The sequence below is a fragment of the Triticum urartu genome, chromosome 6A, assembly GCF_056163025.1.
Source record: "Triticum urartu cultivar PI428250 chromosome 6A, HENAU_Tu73, whole genome shotgun sequence".
Classification (NCBI taxonomy): domain Eukaryota; kingdom Viridiplantae; phylum Streptophyta; class Magnoliopsida; order Poales; family Poaceae; genus Triticum; species Triticum urartu.
Window position 1 is genome coordinate 409367349 of NC_141878.1, and position 23115 is coordinate 409390463.

Sequence of the window (23115 nt, forward strand, 5' to 3'; positions counted from 1 at the left end):
GTTGTCATCGGTGCAAGCAATAAAAATTGCTCCCTAAATATGTATGACTTATTAGTGTGGGAGAAAATAAACTTTATACGATTGCGTGATATGGAAGAAATAAAAGCGACAGACTGCATAATAAAGGTCCATATCACAAGTGGCAATATAAAGTGACGTTCTTTCACATTAAGATTTTGTGCATCCAACCATAAAAGCGCATGACAACCTCTGCTTCCCTCTGCGAAGGGCCTATCTTTTACTTTTATCTTCTACCTTGCATAAGAGTCATGGTGATCTTCACCCTTCCTTTTTACATTTTATCCTTTGCCAAGCACAATATGTTGGAAAGATCCTGGTATATATGGCTAATTGGATGTGAGTTTTCATGAACTATTATTGTTGACATTACCCTTGAGGTAAAACATTGGGAGGCAAAACTATAAGCCCCTATCTTTCTCTGTGTTCGATTAAAACTCCATACCCATAAGTATTGCATGAGTGTTAGCAATTGTGAAAGACTATATGATAGTTGAGTATGTGGACTTGCTGAAAAGCTCTTATATATTGACTCTTTCCTATGTTATGAATAAATTGCAATTGCTCCAATGACCGAGATTATAGTTTGTTAGTTTTCAATGAAGTTTATGATTCAAACTTGAAATTGTGATTGAATTATTACTCTAGCATAAGAAATCATATGATAAGAATTATGTAAGTTGATGTTCTAAGAATGATCATGATGCCCTCATGTCCGTATTTTACTTTTATCGACACCTCTATCTCTAAACATGTGGACATATTTTTCGATTTCGGCTTTCGCTTGAGGACAAGCGAGGTCTAAGCTTGGGGGAGTTGATACGTCCATTTTGCATCATGCTTTTATATCGATATTTATTGCATTATGGGCTGTTATTACACATTATGTCACAATACTTATGCCTATTCTCTCTTATTTTACAAGGTTTACATAAAGAGGGAGAATGCCGGCAGCTGGGATTCTGGACTGGAAAAGGAGCAAATATTAGAGACCTATTCTGCACAGCTCCAAAAGTCCTGAAACTTCATGGAAGATGTTTTCGGAATATATAAAAAATACCAAGCGCAAGAAGTTCACCAGGGGGGCCACGCCCTGCCCACGAGGGTGGGGGCGTGCCCTACCCCCTGGGCATGCCGCCCTACCTCTTGGGCCCCCTGGTGGCCCTCCTATGACCATCTTCTGCTGTATGAAGTCTTTCGATGAGAAAAAAAATCATAAGCCATCTTCTCGGATGAAACACCGCCGCCACGAGGCGGAACCTTAGCGGAACCAATCTAGGGTTCTGGCGGAGCTATTCTGCCGGGGAAACTTCCCTCCGGGAGGGGGAAATCATCGTCACCATCATCACCAACGCTCCTCTCATCGGGAGAGGGCAATCTCCATCAACATCTTCACCATCACCATCTCCTCTCAAAACCCTAGTTCATCTCTTGTATCCAATTCTTGTCTCCAAGTCCGGGATTGGTACTAGTAGGTTGCTAGTAGTGTTAATTACTCCTTGTAGTTGATGCTAGTTGGTTTAATTGGTGGAAGATCATATGTTCAGATCCTATATGCATATTAATACCCCTCTGATTATTAACATGAACATGTTTTGTGAGTAGTTATGTTTGTTCCTGAGGACATGGGAGAAGTCTTGCTATTAGTAGTCATGTGAATTTGGTATTCGTTCGATATTTTGATGAGATGTATGTTGTCTCTCCTCTAGTGGTCTTATGTGAACGTCAACTACATAACACTTCACCATTATTTGGGCCTAGAGGAAGGCATTGGGAAGTAATAAGTAGATGATGGGTTGCTAGAGTGACAGAAGCTTAAACCCTAGTTTATGCGTTGCTTCGTAAGGGGCTGATTTGGATCCATATGTTTCATGCTATGGTTAGGTTTACCTTAATACTTTTGTTGTAGTTGCGGATGCTTGCAATAGAGGTTAATCATAAGTGGGATGCTTGTCCAAGTAAGGACAGGACCCAAGCACCGGTCCACCCACATATCAGATTATCAAAGTACCGAACGCGAATCATATGAGCGTGATGAAAACTAGCTTGACGATATTCCCATGTGTCCTCGGGAGCGCTTTTCTCTATATAAGAGTTTGTCTGGGCTTGTCCTTTTCTACAAAAAGGATTGGGCCACCTTGCTGCACTTTATTTACTTTTGTTACTTGTTGCTCGTTACAAATTATCCTATCACAAAACTATATGTTACCACTTATTTCAGTACTTGCAGAGAATACCTTGCTGGAAACCGCTTATCATTTCCTTCTGCTCCTCGTTGGGTTCGACACTCTTACTTATCGAAAGGACTACGATAGATCACATATACTTGTGGGTCATCAAGGTGTTGTCTTGGAGGACCCGGCTGGTCCGGGCCGGCTTCCATTATGACCGGCTCGTTGCTGACGCCGGTCGGCTTGGAGCCGAGGTGGAGAGGGCGAGGGCGGAGGCAACGGGGGCCCGGCGAGCGCTCGACGAAGCCAGCCGGCTGTAGGAGCGGCTGGAGGGTGACAAAGGCCGCCTCGAGGCCGAGGTGGAGCGGCTCACGGTGGAGGCCAGCAAGGTCGTGGAGGCGCAGCAGGCCCTTGCTGAGGCAGACCAGCAACGCGGCCAGCTGGCCGATGACAAGGGGCAGCTCCAGGCCAAGGTGGAGCGTCTGAAAGCGCTGGTGGCCGCGGCGGAGGAGACCCGGCAGGTGATAATCCCCAAGTGCAAGGAAACATCGTAGCAATTTCCAAAGGTGAAAGTGATAAGTATGGAGTGTCAAACCCACAAGTAGCTAAAGGTAAGATCAATATTCTCTCAAGCCCTATCTGCCACTGATACAACTCTACGTACACCGAACGTTTGCTTCCAACTAGCAACGAGAAATAAAACTATCCTGTGGGTATGAAGAGGATAACTTTGTATGATATTGGAGAGCTAAAATATAAAAGTAGGTGATGTTATCATGAAGTTAGAATATATTACTAAATATTATAAATAGCGAGTGTGGAATAATGGTGGATCAGTGTGCGGAATTGTCCTAGGCAACCGTTAACAAGACCGGTAATCACTATTGCAGTTTCATATGAGGGGGAGGCATAAGCTAACATACTTTCTCTACTTGGATCATATGCACTTATGATTGGAACTCTAGCAAGCATCCGCAACTACTAAAGATCATTAAGGTAAAACCCAACCATGGCATTAAAGCATCAAGTCCTCTTTATTTCATACGCAACAACCCCCTTACTCGAGTTTGTGTTTCAGTCACTCACGCAACCCACTATAAGCAAATCATAAATGTATTGCAACACCCTACAGCGGGAATCCCTCATGCTTGCGTGACACGGAGGGCACCATAGGACAACACCAAAGTAAAACATACAACTCATACCAATCTAGATCATCAATCAACCCAAAGACAAAGGATATCTACTCAAAACATCATAGGATGGCAACACATCATTGGATCATAATATGTGGCATAAAGCACCATGTTCAAGTAGGGATTACAGCGGGGTGCGGGAGAGTGGACCGCGTAAAAGAGATGAGGATGGTGATGTTGATGAAGACGATCACCGCGGCGATGATTCCCCTCTCGATGGCACTCAGGTGCCACCAAGAGAGAGGAGGAGTGGTTCTCCCCCTTGTGCTTCCTCCTCCATGGCCTCCCCCCTAGATGGGGAGAGGTTCCTCCTCTGATCCTTGGCCTTCATGGTGATGATGGCCCCTCCGGGATCCTCCTCCACGCCCTCCGGTGATGATGGCCCCCTCTAGCAGGGTGCCAGAAAGGGCCTAGATTGGTTTTCGGTGGCTACGGAGGCTTCTCGCGACGGAACTCCCGATCTAGGTTAATTTTCTGAGGTTTCTGTATTTATAGGAATTTTTGGAGTCGGTCTCATGTCAAGGAGGTGCCCGAGGCATCCACGAGGCAGGCCCACACGCCTGGGGGGGGCACCCTCGTGGACGCCCCGGGACTCTCCTGGCCCAACTCTTTTACTCCGGGGTCTTCTTTTGGTCCATAAAAAATCGTTAAAAATTGGCACATCAATTGGACTCCATTTGATATTCCTTTTCTATAAAACTCAAAAACAAGGAAAAAACAGAAACTGGCACTGGACTCTAGGTTAATAGGTTAGTCCCAAAAACCATATAAATGCATATAAAACATCCAAGGTTGATAATATAATAGCATGAATAATTCATAAATTATAGATACGTTGGAGACGTATCAGCAGGCGGAGACCCGGCGCCGTGAGGAGGCCGGGAAGGCAGCTGAGGACAAGGACGCCGAGCTAAAGGAAGCCCTTGCCAAGGTCGCTGAGCTGGAGAAGGCGCTCTAGGAGCATGACTGCACCATCGCCCGAGAGCGGCACGGTACGTTGCTTGAAGCGCAGCACGTGGAAGAGTCCTTCTCCAGTAAGTGCTTTCCTTCGGTTTTGTTGTTACCGTTTTGGGACTCCGGCTTTTCTTCCTTAGTGACTTTCTTCTGACTTGCTTTTCTCTTCGACAGGGACCTTCCTGGAGATGCACTGGCTGGCGGAGGAGGCGGTCTGCTTTCAGCGCGACCCGCAGGGAATCGTCGGCTCCGGGACTGACCCGCGGGTGGCCTGTACCTTCCTGGAGATCATGGCCGCCGCCAAGGCCCGTCTGCAAGTCCTGAGCAAGCAGATGGGGTGACTTTCTGAGGCCGGCACAGCGATGACAGCGGCCCTCTGGCCGGGCACCATCGCACCGAATAGTTTCACGCGGCTGGCGCGGTGGTTGGAGGCGGGCCCGGACCGTCTTCACTAGTGGCGGGTTTCTGCCACCCGTGCTGGTGCCGAGATGGCGCTTCGGTTCGCGTTGTCTTAGCATCCGGACCTGGTGCTAGATGCGTTGATGGGCCAGCTGGCCGGCTCAGAGAGCCAGCTGCAGGCGGAGGCCGGGCAGGTCGCCGCCCGGGCCAGCTACATCACCGGGTTCACCTTCCACGACGAGTTCCAGCCGGAGCGGGCGGTGGATGGCGGAGTCGTGCCTTTTGAGGACTACGACCTTCTTCTGGACGACCCTGAGGGAAGCTCTGAGGAGGCGGGCGTCTACCGTGACGCAGACGCTAGAGAGGATGATGCCGGAACCTCGACGGACCTAGGGGCTGCGCGATCCGGTGGCGGAGATGCCTGATTTAACTTTGTAAAAATTTCTGTTAGGTAGCAGGTCCACCCACCTGTTGGGGAACGTAGTAATTTCAAAAAAATTCCTACGCACACGCAAGATCATGGTGATGCATAGCAACGAGAGGGGAGAGTGTTGTCCACGTACCCTCGTAGACCGAAAGCGGAAGCGTTAGCACAACGCGGTTGATGTAGTCGTACGTCTTCACGATCCGACCGATCAAGCACCGAACGCACGGCACCTCCGAGTTCTGCACACGTTCAACTCGATGATGTCCCTCGAACTCCGATCCAGCCAAGCTTTGAGGGAGAGTTCCGTCAGCACGACGGCGTGGTGATGATGATGATGTTCTACCGACACAGGGCTTCGCCTAAGCACCGCTACAATATGACCGAGGTGGATTGTGGTGGAGGGGAGCACCGCACACGGCTAAGAGATCCAAGGGATCAATTGTTGTGTCTCTAGGGGGTGCCTCCCTCCCGTATATAAAGGAGTAGAGGAGGGGGAGGGGGCCGGCCACCCTTGGCGCGCCCTATGAGGAGTCCTACTCCCGGTAGGGAGTAGGACTCCCCCCTTTCCATGTTGGAGTAGGAGAGGAGAGGGAAGGAGAAAGAGGGAGAAAGGAAAGGGGGGGGGGCGCCGCCCCCTTCCTAGTCCAATTCAGACTTGGGAGGGGAGGGGCGCGCGGCTGCCCCTTGACCGCCTCTCCTCTTCCACCAATTGGGCCCATGAGGCCCATTAACCTCTGGGGGAGGGGTTCCGGTAACCCCCCGGTACTCCGGTATATATCCGATAACCCCCGAAACCATTCCTATGTCCGAATATAGTCGTCCAATATATCAATCTTCATGTCTCGACCATTTCGAGACTCCTCGTCATGTCCGTGATCACATCCGGGACTCCGAACTACCTTTGGTACATCAAAACACATAAACTCATAATATAACCGTCATTGAACTTTAAGCGTGCGGACCCTACGGATTCGAGAACTATGTAGACATGACCGAGACATGTCTCCGGTCAATAACCAATAGCGGAACCTTGATGCTCATATTGGCTCCTACATATTCTACGAAGATCTTTATCAGTCAAACCGCATAACAACATACGTTATTCCCTTTGTCATCGGTATGTTACTTGCTCGAGATTCGATCGTCGGTATCTCAATACCTAGTTCAATCTCGTTACCGGCAAGTCTCTTTACTCGTTTCGTAATACATCATCCCGCAACTAACTCATTAGTTGCAATGCTTGCAAGGCTTAAGTGATGTGTATTACCGAGTGGGCCCAGAGATACCTCTCCGACAATTGGAGTGACAAATCCTAATCTCGAAATATGCCAAACCAACAAGTACCTTTGGAGACACCTGTAGAACACCTTTATAATCACCCAGTTACATTGTGACATTTGGTAGCACACAAAGTGTTCCTCCGGTAAACGGGAGTTGCATAATCTCATAGTCATAGGAACATGTATAAGTCATGAAGAAAGCAATAGCAACAAACTAAACGATCAAGTGCTAAGCTAACGGAATGGGTCAAGTCAATCACATCATTCTCCTAATGATGTGATCCCCTTAATCAAATGACAACTCATGTCTATGGCTAGGAAACATAACCATCTTTGATTAACGAGCTAGTCTAGTAGAGGCATACTAGTGACACTTTGTTTGTCTATGTATTCACACATGTATCATGTTTCCGGTTAATACAATTCTAGCATGAATAATAAACATTTATCATGATATAAGGAAATAAATAATAACTTTATTATTGCCTCTAGGGCATATTTCCTTCAGTCTTCCACTTCCACTAGAGTCAATAATCTAGATTACACAATAATGATTCTAACACCCATGGAGCCTTGGTGCTGATCATGTTTTGCTCGTGGAAGAGGCTTAGTCAACGAGTCTGCAATATTCAGATCCGTATGTATCTTGCAAATCTCTATGTCTCCCATATGGACTTGATCTCGGATGGAGTTGAAGCGTCTCTTGATGTGCTTGGTTCTCTTGTGAAATCTGGATTCCTTTGCCAAAGCAATTGCACCAGTATTGTCACAAAAGATTTTCATTGGACCCGATGCACTAGGTATGACACCTAGATCAGATATAGACTCCTTCATCTAGACTCCTTCATTTGCTGCTTCTGAAGCAGCTATGTACTCCGCTTCACATGTAGATCCCGCTACGACGCTTTGTTTAGAACTGCACCAACTGACAGCTCCACCGTTTAATAAAAACATGTATCCCGTTTGCGATTTAGAATCGTTCGGATCAGTGTCAAAGATTGCATCGACGTAACCATTTACGATGAGCTCTTTGTCACCTCCATAAACGAGAAACATATCCTTCGTCCTTTTCAGGTATTTCAGGATGTTCTTGACCGCTGTCCAGTGATCCACTCCTGGATTACTTTGGTACCTCCCTGCTAAACTAATAGCAAGGCACACATCAGGTCTGGTACACAGCATTGCATACATGATAGAGCCTATGGCTGAAGCATAGGGAACATCTTTCATTTTCTCTCTATCTTCTGCAGTGGTCGGGCATTGAGTCTTACTCAACTTCACACCTTGCAATACAAACAAGAACCCTTTCTTTGCTTGATCCATTTTGAACTTTTTCAAAACTTTGTTAAGGTATGTGCTTTGTGAAAGTCCACTCAAGCGTCTCGATCTATCGCTATAGATCTTGATGCCCAATATATAAGCAGCTTCACCGAGGTCTTTCATTGAAAAACTCTTATTCAAATATCCTGCTATCCATAAATTCTATATCATTTCCAATCAACAATATGTCATCCACATATAATATTAGAAATGCTACAGAGCTCCCACTCACTTTCTTGTAAATACAGGCTTCTTCAAAAGTCTGTATAAAACCATATGCTTTGATCACACTATCAAAACGTTTATTCCAACTCCGAGAGGCTTGCACCAGTCCATAAATGGATCGCTGGAGCTTGCACACTTTGTCAGATCCCTTTGGATCGACAAAACCTTCCAGTTGCATCATATACAACTCTTCTTCCAGAAATCCATTCAGGAATGCAGTTTTGACATCCATTTGCCAAATTTCATAATCATAAAATGCAGCAATTGCTAACATGATTCGGACAGACTTAAGCATCGCTACAGGTGAGAAGGTCTCATCGTAGTCAATCTCTTGAACTTGTCAAAAACCTTTTGCAACAAGTCGAGCTTTATAGACAGTAACATTGCCATTAGTGTCAGTCTTCTTCTTGAAGATCCATTTATTCTCGATGGCTTGCCGATCAACGGGAAGTCAACCAAAGTCCACACTTTGTTCTCATACATGGATCCCATCTCAGATTTCATGGACTCAAGCCATTTTGCGGAATCTGGGCTCACCATCGCTTCTTCATAGGTTCGTCATGGTCTAGTAACATAACCTCCAGAACAGGATTACTGTACCACTCTGGTGCGGATCTTACTCTGGTTGATCTACGAGGTTCAGTAACAACTTGATATGAAGTTTCATGATCATTATCATTAACTTCCTCACTAATTGGTGTAGGTGTCACAGGAACCGGTTTTTGTGATGAACTACTTTCCAATAAGGGAGCAGGTACAATTACCTCATCAAGTTCTACTTTCCTCCCACTCACTTCTTTCGAGAGAAACTCCTTCTCTAGAAAGGATCCAAATTTAGCAACAAACGTTTTGCCTTCAGATCTGTGATAGAAGGTGTACCCAACAATTTCCTTTGGGTATCCTATGAAGACACATTTCTCCGATTTGGGTTCGAGCTTATCAGGTTGAAGTTTTTTCACATAAGCATCGCAGCCCCAAACTTGAAGAAATGACAACTTTGGTTTCTTGCCAAACCACAGTTCATAAGGCGTCGTCTCAACGGATTTTGACGGTGCCCTATTTAACGTGAATGCAGCCGTCTCTAAAGCATAACCCCAAAATGATAGCGGTAAATCAGTAAGAGACATCATAGATCGCACCATATCTAGTAAAGTACGATTACGATGTTCGGACGCACCATTACGCTGTGGTGTTCCGGGTGGCGTGAGTTGCGAAACTATTCTGCATTGTTTCAAATGAAGACCAAACTCGTAACTCAAATATTTTCCTCCATGATCAGATCATAGAAACTTCATTTTCTTGTTACGATGATTTTCAACTTCACTCTGAAATTCTTTGGACTTTTCAAATGTTTCAGACTTATGTTTCATTAAGTAGATATACCCATATCTACTTAAATCATCTATGAAGGTGAGAAAATAACGATACCCACCGCGAGCCTCAACATTCATCGGACCACATACATCTGTATGTATGATTTCCAACAGATCTGTTGCTCGCTCCATAGTTCCGGAGAATGGCGTTTTAGTCATCTTGCCCATGAGGCACGGTTTGCAAGTACTAAGTGATTCATAATCAAGTGGTTCCAAAAGTCCATCAGTATGGAGTTTCTTTATGCGCTTTACACCAATATGACCTAAACGACAGTGCCACAAATAAGTTGCACTATCATTATCAACTCTGCATCTTTTGGCTTCAATATTATGAATATGTGTATCACTACTATCGAGATTCAATAAGAATAGACCACTCTTCAAGGGTGCATGACCATAAAAGATATTACTCATATAAATAGAACAACCATTATTCTCTGATTTAAATGAATAACCGTCTCGCATCAAACAAGATCCAGATATAATGTTCATGCTCAACGCTGGCACCAAATAACAATTATTTAGGTCTAAAACTAACCCCGAAGGTAGATGTAGAGGTAGCATGCCGACTGCGATCACATCGACTTTGGAACCATTTCCCACGCGCATCCTCACCTCGTCCTTAGCGAATCTTCGCTTAATCCGTAGTCCCTGTTTCGAGTTGCGAATATTAGCAACAGAACCAGTATCAAATACCCAGGTGCTACTGCGAGCATTAGTAAGGTACACATCAATAACATGTATATCACATATACCTTTGTTCTCCTTGCCATCCTTCTTATCCGCCAAATACTTGGGGCAGTTCCGCTTCCAGTGACCAATCTGTTTGCAGTAGAAGCACTCAATTGCAGGCTTAGGTCTAGACTTGGGTTTCTTCTCTTGAGCAGCAACTTGTTTGCCGTTCTTCTTGAAGTTCCCCTTCTTCTTCCCTTTACCCTTTTTCTTGAAACTAGTGGTCTTGTTGACCATCAACACTTGATGCTCCTTTTTGATTTCTACCTCCGCAGCCTTTAGCATCGCGAAGAGCTCGAGAATTGTCTTATTCATCCCTTGCATATTATAGTTCATCATGAAGCTTTTGTAGCTTGTTGGTAGTGATTGAAGAACTCTGTCAATGACACCATCAACAGGAAGATTAACTCCCAGTTGAGTCAAGTGATTATGATACCCAGACATTTTGAGTATATGTTCACTGACAGAACTATTCTCCTCCATCTTACACCTATAGAACTTTTTGGAGACTTCATATCTCTCAATCCGGGCATTTGCTTGAAATATTAACTTCAACTCCTGGAACATCTCATATGCTCCATGACGTTCAAAACATCGTTGAAGTCCCGGTTCTAAGCTGTAAAGCATGGCACACTGAACTATCGAGTAGTCATCAGCTTTACTCTGCCAAACGTTCTTAACGTTATCAGCAGTATCTACAGCAGGCCTGGCACCCAGCGGTGCTTCCAGGACGTAATTCTTCTGTGCAGCAATGAGGATAATCCTCAAGTTACGGACCCAGTCCGTGTAATTGCTACCATCATCTTTCAACTTTTCTTTCTCAAGGAACGCATTAAAAATCAATGGAACAACAACACGAGCCATCTATCTACAATCAACATAGACAAGCAAAAAACTATCAGGTACTAAGTTCATGATAAATTTAAGTTCAATTAATCATATTACTTAAGAACCCCCACTTAGATAGACATCTCTCTAATCCTCTAAGTGACCACGTGATCCAAATCAACCAAACCATGTCCGATCATCACGTGAGATGGAGTAGTTTCAATGGTGAACATCACTATGTTGATCATATTTACTATATGATTCACGCTCGACCTTTCGATCTCAGTGTTTCGAGGCCATATCTACATATGCTAGGCTCGCCAAGTTTAACCAGAGTATTCTGCGTGTGCAACTGTTTTGCACCCATTGTATTTGAACGTAGAGCCTATCACACCCGATCATCACGCGGTGTCTCAGCATGAAGAACTTTCACAACGGTGCATACTCAGGGAGAACACTTATACCTTGATAATTTAGTGAGAGATCATCTTATAATGCTACCGTCAATCAAAGCAAGATAAGATGCATAAAAGATAAACATCACATGCAATCAATATAAGTGATATGATATGGCCATCATCATCTTGTGCTTGTGATCTTCATCTCCAAAGCACCGTCATGATCACCATTGTCACCGGTGCGATACTTTGATCTCCATCGTAGCATCGTTGTCGTCTCGCCAACTTATTCTTCTACGACTATCGCTACCGCTTAGTGATAACGTAAAGCATTACAGGGCGATTGCATTGCATACAATAAAGCGACAACCATATGGCTCCTGCCAGTTGCCAATAACTCGGTTACAAAACATGATCATCTCATACAATAAAATATAGCATCAAGCCTTGACCATATCACATCACAACATGCCCTGCAAAAACAAGTTAGACGTCCTCTACTTTGTTGTTGCATGTTTTACGTGGCTGCTACGGGCTGAGCAAGAACCGTTCTGTAACGCCCCAAGACCGGAGCTTCAGATGCCTTCCATGTTTTTTCGAGTTTCGTCGTGTGAGTTGTTGGTTTGTTGCATTCATCATTGCATCATGTGCATTACATCATGCATCTTCTCCATACCATTGTTGTGTTTGTTTAATTTAGTTGCTCATGTGCATTGCAACTTCTTTTCTTCTCTTGATCTTTCCAGAAACCCCATGCTCACTTCCAACTTGGTTTCACCCAAGTTTCAAATCCTTATGCCACTTCTTTCTTTCCCTTTTCTCTATTTATTTGAGTTGCAAATAGAATTGCTCAAATAAATGTTCATCTTTTGCCCATAAATCATATATATTATGTAGGGCCATCCTATAAAATTTAAGCCCATTTGGGTTCAGTTTGGTTAGGTTATAAATTCATGCAAGTTTGGATTAAATTCAAACTTGTTCCTTTGTGTGAACTTTATTCTCTCTAAAATTCCTTTCACCATTTTATTTAAATTCCTCATATTTTTATGAGCCCGGGAAAATTGTCCTCCTGCCCAAATTCCTTCCCTAACACCTCTCTTTCTTTTATTCTCTCTAATTCTTTTCTTTGCTAAAAAACTCAAGTGGGAGAAGAGGAAGCCCAGCGAGGCTGGCCCATTCTTTTCCTCTCAGCCCACCAGGCCGGCCCTCCTCCTCCTTTAACCTAGCGCCAGGAGAACCCCATCTCCCTCGAACCCCCCCTCCTTCGTTCCTCCCTCCAGCGTTGCCAGGAGAGGAGCACCCGTGCCCGCATCCCTCGATCCACATCCCCTCTCCTCGCCCTTCCCCGCTCGTCCTCCAGGCAGCCAACTCCGGCGGCCCCATCGCCCGTTCCTCCCTCCTCTCGCTCGCCTACACCACCCCGACCATGCTTGGCCTCCACGCTCGCCCGATCCATCACCTCGCCTTCATCCCCAATAGCGACGTCCTCCCAGCGCCCCCTCTCTCTCCGACAAGCGTTCGTCCACACCAGAGTGCCTGCCTCCCCGACGCCCGGCCTCTTCCTCGCCCTGCTGGTGCCCTGCCGCCGTTGTCACCTGCGCCTCCTCCGCACCAAGTCCAGGGGCTCGTCACCTCCAGTGCCTCTTCATGTCCGAGCCCCCTGCCCCGCCTCTGCTTCGTTCGAGCGGGGAGGAGGACGCGCCTCCGCTCGCCCGCATCGTCACCCAGTACTGGGGCGAGAGTTCGGGAGTATTGCCATAACTCGTATAACGGATGCTTTTCGAAGGTTGAGGTAAATGATTTCCGAAGGTTTCTTGGTTATGTGTTGAAGGATGGATACAGTTGGATGTAGGATTTGCTAGTTTTGGGTGAGATATTATGCTTCCCCTGTATCCCCAACACCTGATTGCATAACCAGAAAGTTTCGGGAGTTTATAAGTGGGAATTCAAGTAGCTCCTAGAATATTTTTCCAACAGACACATGATATGATATGGGATCTATCATATGTTTGTTTTCGGCTTATTCTTCAAGCCAATCCTTTGTTTTGTTTTGAGTTGTGGTATTCGAGTTGCTTCAATGTCAACTGTTGATTCCATACCTTTCCTAAGAGGTGTTCTCATATTCCTATGTGAATAAAAGTCCTTCTTGATCATCGAGTTCGTCATCTCAATTTCTTCTCAACCGACGTGCTTCTCTTCAAGTGGTTCCGATCACTTCAACATTCGCAAGATCACCTCTCAGTTTTCCCAACGGTGTTTGTTTCATCCGTCCCAAATTGTCTTTGTTTTTCCCTCCCTCCCACCCTTTTCCTTCAAGGACTCGGATTTCTTATTCAAGTATCCTTTTATTGTTGCGAAGCCTCTCCATTCTTTTTTGTCAATGTTCTTACCCGGTGATTCTCATGAAGATGCTAAGGAAGCTTCAAGATCATTATTCTTAATTCTTTTCTTCTCTTGTGGATTCAAGTCAAGCCTTGTCGATCACATCCTTTTTCCTCGTTTCAAATGATTTTCCCATGCCGGTGCACCTCATAATCATTCCCCGCTTGCTATTCAATTGTTCTGGAGTGCTGAAGATATCTCGAAGATTCATGTTTCCACTCTGCATTCGTTCAAGCTTCAAGCCATTTAATTTAACCGGTGTATTCTCTCGTTTAAATCGTTCAACGGTGTTTCTTTTGAGTGGGCCCTAACCCACAGGTCTTTTCCCAGGATCTTACCCGACTCTTCGAATTTTCCTGGAGCTAACCTAAATTCTTTCAAAATTGACGTAAGAATGAATTATCATCAGTCATTTGTATCGCTCCAAGATATTTCAAATTCTTTTCATTGTTGGCTCAACCTCTTCGCTTTTCATTCTCCCAGAGTATCTCAACAATTCATGGTGGTGTTTCTCATCGTCATTATCAACATTTGAAGACCGAAGAAGATTTTTCTCTCAATCTTGCTCCATTCTCTTCAAAATTCATTGTTTAGCTTGATGCCATCCTCTCATAATTGTTTTCGATTGTGAGAATGTTTTTTCACCCATCCGGAGTAATTCAAGATTCTTTTCAGTTTGATTCTCCGGAGTCCATCATCTCAGGATTATTCATCCCAGCTTTCAGCTCTCGTTCTCCAAATCTTACCGGTGCATCATTCAAGTATTCTCCAATCAGCTCGTGATCTATTCGTTCTCATGTATCTAAATTCCTTCAAGTATCTTCATTCATTTTCCAATTCTTCCCGGTGTATTGTGCCTTTGCTACGTTCATTTCTTACGGTGGTTCGTTCAAGAGTTCTCTTCCTTGGTTATTTATCAATTCATTCGTTCTTTCCAATCCTACCGGTGGTTCGTTGAAGACCTTCCTAAGTTTGCGCGATATCTATATTTAATCCTTTCTATGAGAATAAGTAGTATGCCAAATCCATTGCTTGTCATCAATTTAAATTGGTGAAGGATACACATAACATAATTCTTATTCTTCTTTCATCCAAGTGATTAATTCCTTCTTCCGGAGCTCGTTCATGATATCTTTTTCTCGGTTCGAGATGCTTTATCTTTCTTCCGGAGTTCCAAGTTTTCCGCATTATCTCATCATGAAGCTCCATCTAATCATTGCAAGGCTTCACCTTGTGTTTTCAACTTCACTTTCTTTTTATCATCCTTTTGTTACCGGAGTTCTTCATGGAGGCTCAACATGATGGTTTGCAAGGATACTTTTCATTCTCAATTGTTCTTCAAGATTTCTCTCGGAGCTAAGATCCGCCAAGATATACTCTAAAATAAACATGGTGCCCAACACATTTTTTGTTTGAGGAGTTCAAGCCTTCTTCATCTTGCATTCCGAAGTGCAATTCTTTCTACCGTATCATTTGAGGTGGTGCTATGTCATTCTTCATAATTTGAGTTCATGTTTCATGATTCACATGTTGTCAAGAATGAGGTATCTTAAATCCATCAATCTCTTCATTGGAGTTATCTTGGGTTATATTTCACCTAAAACCTTCCCTAAGGAATGTTGCTATTGGGGTGCTTATCAATAATCCAAGTTTTCCTCCTATTCTCGCGATGAAAGAAGTTTTTCATCTCCTCGTCGATCTGAAGCAAGCAATTGTTTCCGTTTGTGGTAGGTTGTCACCTCAAAATTTTGAGATGTCTTCCATTAGGCCACAACAAGCTTATCCTTTCGTGGTTGTTAGTCCAACAACTCCGTTCTACCATCTCGTGTAAGTGTGCTATTTTAAGATCTTGTTTTCCTCCATTCAGTAAATTCATTTCTTTCATTTCTTCCGGAGGCATTGTGATGTTCCACCCTTCGACCCATCATCCCATTTGTTGTCAAAGATCATGTTCTTTCCTTTTGCTTATCCATTCAACCGGAGTGTCGTGTTTTCATTAAAGTTCTCTCATCTTATCAAGTTTTGTCTCCCTTCTCAATCGGAGTGCTGTCTGAGATCTTTCTTACCCCTTGTTCCATTCTTTCAATAGTTTCGGAGGAGTATGTTGTTGATGTCATCTAGTTTCCTCTCATCTTGTCAAAATCTTGTTCTATTCCTTCCATTTTCAGTCGGAGTGCTATCCAAATTATATCATTCTTATTCATTCTCTATCTTATTTTAACCGGAGTGTGGTGTCTATCATTCCTCTTCTAACCGGAGTCTCATCCAAGTGCTTTCATTTTGCCAAGTTCATATTCTATGCCTTCCATTTCTAACTGGAGTGTTGTCGTAATTGATCTTTATCGTTCCTTGTACATCTCGTTTCTACCGGAGTGCTTGCATGTACTTCTTGTCCATTGCAACCCTTTTCTTATGTCTTTCTACCTACAAGGTTTTGGTAATGTTCCTTGTTCCTCCTTTCTAACAGAGCGTTTCAACCTTGTTCATCTTCGTTGTATTCTTTTTTTCTATTTGTTCAACCTATCAAGGTTTTTGGTTTCACTCGTTTGTCAAAGAAGCAACTTAGTTTTACCTCTTCTCTTCTTCTTCCGTTTTCCCTCCGGTGCCATCCTAAATCTCGGGACGAGATCCTCTCGTAGTGGTGGAGTGTTGTAACGCCCCAAGACCAGAGCTTCAGATGCCTTCCATGTGTTTTCCGAGTTTCATCATGTGAGTTGTTGGTTTGTTGCATTCATCATTGCATCATGTGCATTGCATCATGCATCTTCTCCATACCATTGTTGTGTTTGTTTAATTTAGTTGCTCATGTGCATTGCAACTTCTTTTCTTCTCTTGATCTTTCCATAAACCCCATGCTCACTTCCAACTTGGTTTCACCCAAGTTTCAAATCCTTATGCCACTTCTTTCTTTCCCTTTTCTCTATTTATTTGAGTTGCAAATAGAATTGCTTAAATAAATGTTCATCTTTTGCCCATAAATCATATATATTATGTAGGGTCATCCTATAAAATTTAAGCCCATTTGGATTCAGTTTGGTTAGGTTATAAATTCATGCAAGTTCGGATTAAATTCAAACATGTTACTTTGTGTTAACTTTATTCTCTCTAAAATTCCTTTCACCATTTTATTTAAATTCCTCATATTTTTATGAGCCCGGGAAAATTGTCCTCCTGCCCAAATTCCTTCCCTAACACCTCTCTTTCTTTTATTCTCTCTAATTCTTTTATTTGCTAAAAAAACTCAAGTGGGAGAAGAGGAAGCCCAGCGAGGCCGGCCCATTCTTTTCCTCTCAGCCCACCAGGCTGGCCCTCCTCCTCCTTTAACCTAGCGCCAGGAGAACCCCATGTCCCTCGAACCCCCTCCTCCTCCTTCGTTCCTCCCTACAGCGCCGCCAGGAGAGGAGCACCCGTGCCCGCATCCCTCGATCCACATCCCCTCTCCTCGCCCTTCCCCGCTCGTCCTCCAGGCAGCCAACTCCGGCGGCCCCATCGCCCGTTCCTCCCTCCTCTCGCTTGCCTACACCACCCAGACCATGACCGCCCTCCACGCTCACCCGATCCATCGCCTCGCCTTCCTCCCCAACAGCGCTGTCCTCCCAGCGCCTCCTCTCTCTCCGACAAGCGCTCGTCCACGCCGGAGTGCCTGCCTCCCCGACGCCCGGCCTCTTCATCGCCCTGCTGGTGCCCTCCTGCCGTTGTCACCTGCGCCTCCTCCACGCCAAGTCCAGGGGCTCATCACCTCCAGCGCCTCTTCATGTCCGAGCCCCCTGCCCCGCCTCTGCTTCATTCGAGCGGGGAGGAGGACGCGCCTCCGCTCGCTCGCATCGTCTAGCGCCGCCCCCATCCGGATCCGTCAAGCCCCGCTGCGCACCTTCTTCGCCTCGCCATCCCTCGTCCCGACCAGCAGCAGGAGCTCGAGCCCTACCATGGCCGCTGCCTTCTTCCAGCTTCGTCGGCCCCCTTGTTTTGACTGGCAGGTCAAGAACGACTCCATCGCGTCCTTCCTACACCCCACACGCCGTCCGCGAGCGTCAGGAGCACCCTCACGTGATGACCAGAACATCGCCAAGTCGTTGCCTCTTTGCACCTGTGATGTCTTGCGTGGACACATTCGAAACCGGATTTGGAACCTCAAGCGCCAAGTACCGTGAGTCCGAAGATCTTGGATGCACCAAGTCCCTCGACGACAAGTACCAATACGAACGTGAACGACTACCATCGAGATGTACAACTACACGATGCCCGCCAAGTTCGACGATGCTCTCCGCCCGAACGACTACCGCCAACGCGTACCTCTCCGTCGCCGTGGGTTTCGACAAGTTCAACGGTGAACCCCGAAGCCCTCGGATTCGTCAAGTCTGAAGACCCTTAGTACCACGACGACCCTCGAAGACTTTGGATTCGACAAGTCCGATGACGCTCTTGTACAACTACGATGCCGAGACCGAGACCGGCGAGACCGACCTTGTAATGCTATGCCAAGTACCTCTACCGGTGACTTGAACATCTACGAACCGTGTACAACTACCGCCGCTGTAATTTTGACAAGAAACGTGTACCACTACCGTCGCGAGTACCTCTACCGTCGTAATGTACCCCTACTTCCAGTACGAACATCCCGAGAACGTCTACTTCCTCTACTTTGCACCGAACTCGAACCGCTCGAGAATGCTCCCTTGGAAGGTATACCCACCGAGACGACGCCCGTGAACGAATGTTGTGTGATGTAGGAGATGCTCGTGGTTGCACCGTGTCCGAGTTGTTTCTTTGCGAGTTCCTCGTTGCCTTGCCGTCGACATGTGGGAACCCGGAATCCGGGAGCACCCCATCTTCTTGCATGACACACTCGCACCCACTTCCTTTTGCACCGGTATCCCCGTGAGCTACCGGATCATCGGAATGTTGCCGCGGCATCATTTCCGTTTCGTCGCCGTGGCACCCCTTTCTTTCTACCACGGTGACAAATGCTCTCTTCATGCTCTTATCAACACTTTCATAAAACTTGCATAAAACTTGCACATGTCATCCGCATCATGATAACAACTTTTAAAATGTTTAAAATTGTTGTTGCATTAAGTTACTAATGCACATGAGGATTTACCGGAACTGTTGTTTGATGTTTCCGGCCTCATTTAAAATGCCTAACTATGTTTTCTACTCATGTTTCACCTCTTGCCATGTTTAACAACATTTAATATTGTTGGGTACATAATCGGGAGTGAACTAAATAATTGATGTGGTGTTCCATCAATATGCAACTCGTTGCATATTGGGCTCCATTTAACTTGTAGTTTTGTTTGTGCACTTTGCCATGACATGCCTCATTAAAGTGGACATGCATCATACTTGGTTGTGCATCATGCCATGTTTATGTGATGGTTGTTTACTATGTTGTTTGCTTCTTTCCGGTGTTGCTTCTTCGGGTTAGTTCCGATAACGTCGCGTTTGTGAGGATCCGTTCGACTACGTCCATTTGTCTTCTTCATGGACTCGTTCTTCTTCCTTGCGGGATCTCAGGCAAGATGACCATACCCTTGAAATCACTTCTATCTTTGCTTGATAGTTGCTAGCTCTATTGCTATGCCGCGATACCTACCACTTCCTATATCATGCCTCCCACATTGCCATGTCAAACCTCTAACCCACCTTGTCCTAGCAAACCGTTGTTTGGCTATGTTATCGCTTTGCTCGGCCCCTCTTATAGCATTGCTAGTTGCAGGTGAAGATTGGAGTTTGGTTCCTTATTGGAACATGTTTATTGTTGGGATATCATTATTATATCTTGTTTACTTTAATGCACCTATATACTTGGTAAAGGGTGGAAGCCTCGGCCTTATGCCTGGTGTTTTGTTCCACTCTTGCCGCCCTAGTTTCCATCATACCGGTGTTATGTTCCTTGATTTTGCGTTCCTTACGCGGTTGGGTGTTATGGGAACCCCTTGACAGTTTGCTTTGAATAAAACTCCTCTAGCAAGGCCCGACCTTGGTTTTACCATTTTCCTACCTACCACCATATACCTTCCCTTGGGTTCTGCAGACTCAAGGGTCATCTTATTTTAAACCCCCCGGGCCAGTGCTCCTCTGAGTGTTGGTCCGAACCGAGCTGCCTGCGGGGCCACCTCGGGGAAACTTGAGGTTTGGTTTTACTCGTAGCTAGTCTCATCCGGTGTTGCCCTAAGAACGAGATATGTGCGACTCCTATCGGGATTTTTCGGCATATCGGGTGGCTTTGCTGGTCTTGTTTTACCATTGTTGAAATGTCTTGTAACCGGGATTCCGAGTCTGATAGGGTCTTCCTGGGAGAAGGAATATCCTTCGTTGACCGTGAGAGCTTGTGATGGGCTAAGTTGGGACACCCCTGCAGGGTTTTGAACTTTCGAAAGCCGTGCCTGCGGTTATGGGCAGATGGGAATTTGTTAATATCCGGTTGTAGAAAACCTGACACTTAACTTAATTAAAATAAATCAACAACGTGTGTAGGCGTGATGGTCTCTTTTCGGCGGAGTCCGGGAAGAGAACACGGTCTCGTGTTATGCTTGAACGTATGTAGTTTCAGGATCACTTCTTGATATTTATAGCTTCTCGACCGTGCTTTGCTTCTCTTCTCGCCCTCATTTGCGTAAGTTAGCCACCATATATGCTAGTGCTTGTTGTAGCTCCACCTCACTACCTTTCCTACCCCTTAATCTTATATAGTCTTGATCGCGAGGGTGTGAGATTGCTGAGTCCCCGTGACTCACAGTTTACTTCCAAATAGTTGCAAGTGCCGATGATGCCAGTGCAGGTGACGCAACCGAGCTCAAGGAGGAGCTCGATGAAGAACGTGTTCGTTGTGTTGTTTCGTTTCCTTTCGATCAGTAGTGGAGCCTAGTTGGGGCGACCAGGGATCTTTTGCATTAGGGGTTGTCTTTCTTTATTTGGTTCCATAGTCGGACCTTGATTGTATTCTGGATGATGTAATGCTATATTTATGTATTGTGTGAAGTGGCGATTGTAAGCCAACTCTTTATCCCATTCTTATTCAGTACATAGGATGTGTAAAGATTACCCCTCTTGCGACATGCCAACTATGCAGTTATGCCTCTAAGTCGTGCTCCAACACATGGGAGATATAGCCGCATCGTGGGTGTTACACGTTCTTACCTACGTATAAAAACCACAACGATAGTTCGTCAAGTTAGTGTTGTTTTAACCTTGTCAAGGACTGGGCGTAGCCACACTCGGTTCAACTAAAGTTGGAGAAACTGACACCCGCCAGCCACCTGTGTGCAAAGCACATCGGTAGAACCAGTCTCGCGTAAACGCACGCGTAATGTCGGTCTGAGCCGCTTCATCCAACAATACCGCTGAACCAAAGTATGACATGCTGGTAAGCAGTATGACTTGTATCGCCCACAACTCACTTGTGTTCTACTCGTGCATATAACATCAACGCATAAAACCAGGCTCTAATGCCACTATTGGGGAACGTAGTAATTTCAAAAAATTTCCTACGCACACGCAAGATCATGGTGATGCATAGCAACGAGAGGGGAGAGTATTGTCCACGTACCCTCATAGACCGAAAGCGGAAGCGTTAGCACAACGCGGTTGATGTAGTCGTACGTCTTCACGATCTGACCGATCAAGCACCGAACGCATGACACCTCCGAGTTCTGCACACGTTCAACTTGATGACGTCCCTCGAACTCCGATCCAGCCGAGCTTTGAGGGAGAGTTCCGTCCGCACGACGGCATGGTGACGATGATGATGTTCTACCGACACAGGGCTTCGCCTAAGCACCACTACGATATGACCGAGGTGGATTATGGTGGAGGGGAGCACCGCACACGGCTAAGAAATCCAAGGGATCAATTGTTGTGTCTCTAGGGGGTGCCTCCCTCCCGTATATAAAGGAGTAGAGGAGGGGGAGGGGGCCGGCCACCCTTGGCGCGCCCTATGAGGAGTCCTACTCCCACCGGGAGTAGGAGTCCCCCCTTTCCATGTTGGAGTAGGAGAGGAGAGGGAAGGAGAAAGAGGGAGAAAGGAGGGGGGGGAGGGGGCGCCGCCCCCCTTCCTAGTCCAATTCGGACTTGGGAGGGGAGGGGCGCGCGGCTGCCCCTTGGCCGCCTCTCCTCTTCCACCAATTGGGCCCATGAGGCCCATTAACCTCCGGGGGGTTCCGGTAACCCACCGGTACTCCGGTATATATTCGATAACCCCCAGAACCATTCCGGTGTCCGAATATAGTCGTCCAATATATCAATCTTTGTGTCTCGACCATTTCGAGACTCCTCGTCATGTCCGTGATCACATCCGGGACTCTGAACTACCTTCGGTACATCAAAACACATAAAATCATAATATAACCATCATTGAACTTTAAGCGTGCAGACCCTAAGGGTTCGAGAACTATGTAGACATGACCGAGACATGTCTCCGGTCAATAACCAATAGCGGAACCTGGATGCTCATATTGGCTCCTACATATTCTACGAAGATCTTTATCGGTCAAACCGCATAACAACATACGTTGTTCCCTTTGTCATCGGTATGTTACTTGCCCGAGATTCGATCATCGGTATCTCAATACCTAGTTCAATCTCGTTATCGGAAAGTCTCTTTACTTGTTCCATAATACATCATCCCGCAACTAACTCATTAGTTGCAATGCTTGCAAGGCTTAAGTGATGTGTATTACTGAGTGGGCCCAGAGATACCTCTCCGAAAATCAGAGTGACAAATCCTAATCTCGAAATACGCCAACCCAACAAGTACCTTTGGAGACACCTGTAGAGCACCTTTATAATCACCCAGTTACGTTGTGACGTTTGGTAGCACACAAATTGTTCCTCTGGTAAACGGGAGTTGCATAATCTCATAGTCACAGGAACATGTATAAGTCATGAAGAAAGCAATAGCAACAAACTAAACGATCAAGTGCTAAGCTAACAGAATGGGTCAAGTCAATCACATCATTCTCCTAATGATGTGATCCCGTTAATCAAATGACAACTCATGTCTATGGCTAGGAAACATAACCATCTTTGATTAACGAGCTAGTCTAGTAGAGGCATACTAGTGACACTTTGTTTGTCTATGTATTCACACATGTATCATGTTTCCGGTTAATACAATTCTAGCATGAATAATAAACATTTATCATGATATAAGGAAATAAATAATAACTTTATTATTGCCTCTAGGGCATATTTCCTTCACCACCCACTGGGGGTCGACTTGGGTGTAATGAACTCTGGCCTTGGGCCTGTTTCTGAATTTACGATGTATGAGCCTTGTGAATGTTTTTGCCTTTGCTTTTCGTTTTTTCGAGCCGTTTTCCTGCATTCTTCCCTCTTGGGCTTCTCCCCCGCGAGTCTGACGACCGAGGCTCTGGTCCGTGACAAAGGGTTCGGCTTTTGAGAGGAG